The following is a 1,943-nucleotide window of genomic DNA, read 5'->3' on the forward strand; positions in this document are numbered from 1 at the left end:
AAGCTTTTTGATTATTTTTTATTTAATGGAAATATAATGATTAAAGGACGAAAAAAATATTTTTCTAGCTTGTTAAAAATAAATATAACCAACGATGTAAGTATACGACGACATTGTGTTTTGTTTTATTGGTGTTAATATGACAACAATACGACAACAAGTAAATGTTATTGTTAACGATAAATTTAGAATTAGAAATTTGTAAGAAACTAGACTTAAGTGGGGGTCCCATACATGTGTTTATACATAAACACTCAACATGTCTTTTTAATAATTTCCCAGAAACCGAACAGAAGTTAGATTGATGAATTTTCAGAGGACTACTTTCTCAATATCATTTGTTATCAGGGGAGTACGAGAGATTTAGTGTATGAAATTATTTTTTGTGCACCCCTAGACGATTTTGTCCCCCCCCTTAAATCTAAATTAAAGATCAGTATATCTTTCTTAATTAGCCATTTTGTTTGGTTTAGAACATATATTTGTTGATTACATATCAGAGTTGTAAAGGAAATGAGATTTTGCCAAAACTCCAAACTTATAATCCCTATATCTGTGCAACCATGTAGTAGATATTTCAAACTATGAATTCATATGAACTGTTAAAAAACTTAGAAAAATAAGGTTTACACCACCAGGTTTCAAAGAAATATGTTCGTTTATATGTTAGCTATGGCTGGCCAAACGGCTTAGCCGAAAAGGCTGAATTTTTTTGAGGAAACTCGTGGGTACCCTTCTTCTCGGCTCTCTTTGCTTGATCTGAAAATCTTACCTCAGGACAAATATTTTTCAAAAATGTTTTAATTTGATTTGGTAATTACAACTGTTTCGAGAGCTAATACAGAATGATTTCAATTTTTGACAATTCTAAATGCTAATAATATCTCAATTATTCAAGAGAAGATTATGCTAAGCAACTTACTTTGTAAAGGGGGAATGGTGCACATTTGTCGTTGCACCCCACTTTAAAGAAAAGGGGGTGGACCTGACCCCTTGCACCCCCCTGGCTACGGGCCTGACTTCTATAAAATGTCGGTATTTGTTTAGTATGTAAATTATATACATATTGTTGTTTCCTTTTTCACTTTTCGTTTATCATTCTTTTAAGTTTTTACCCTAATCTTCTTTTTTGTCTCACATAATGTGCACCCCCTGTGCCCCACTGAGCCACCCTTTTAGCCGGTGTGGTATTTAAACCAAATATAACAGTTCTGATGTAGCTAGAAGGTGTTTTAAACGTTTTAGTTTATGCAGGAGCGTAAATAATATTTTTAACCAGAAAAAGATTCCTATACAAAATTGGGAACATTCCTGTATATACGACCGGACCTGACAGGAGATGTTTTAAGAGTAAAGTGGACGAAAAGAAAATTTTTGAATTTGAATCCTGCTTTTTCTTATCTTTCTTCTTATCAGGAAATGTATTAGGTTATCTTTCAGGAAAAATGCATTTTCAATGTTAGTTTTATTATAAGTGTTACAAGTCAGTGCTAGAGAGACTTTTTATGTTTAGACACATTTACTTAAAAATACAGTGATTCAACAAAATCAATTACAAATTAAGATCTGTAATGGATAAAAATCTGAGTTCAAATGTGAGAAAAGCCATTTGGAAACAGGGGCGCACAGGAACCCTGTGAAAGGCCCCCCACACACCCGGTCCCGCCTAATATATTAAACTTAATTATACATTCTTTTCTTATCAATTGACAATTTATTCATTTTGTGATAATTTCTCAAATTCTTTTCATTATACCTTAACCTTATTTACTATTTTTCCGTGGGGTTCCATTCAAAAACCATAACAGAGCAAGATGTTTAACCCATGGAGTGAAGTTAATTTAAGCTTTAGTTTTGCAGACCAATCTCTTAACGTATATGGAGTGAAGTTAATTTAAGCTTTAGTTTTGCAGGGCAAAAACATTTGTTTCTAATCCCCCCCC

Source organism: Eurytemora carolleeae, unplaced genomic scaffold, assembly GCF_000591075.1.
Source record: "Eurytemora carolleeae unplaced genomic scaffold, Eaff_2.0 scaffold921, whole genome shotgun sequence".
Taxonomy (NCBI): Eukaryota; Metazoa; Arthropoda; class Copepoda; order Calanoida; family Temoridae; genus Eurytemora; species Eurytemora carolleeae.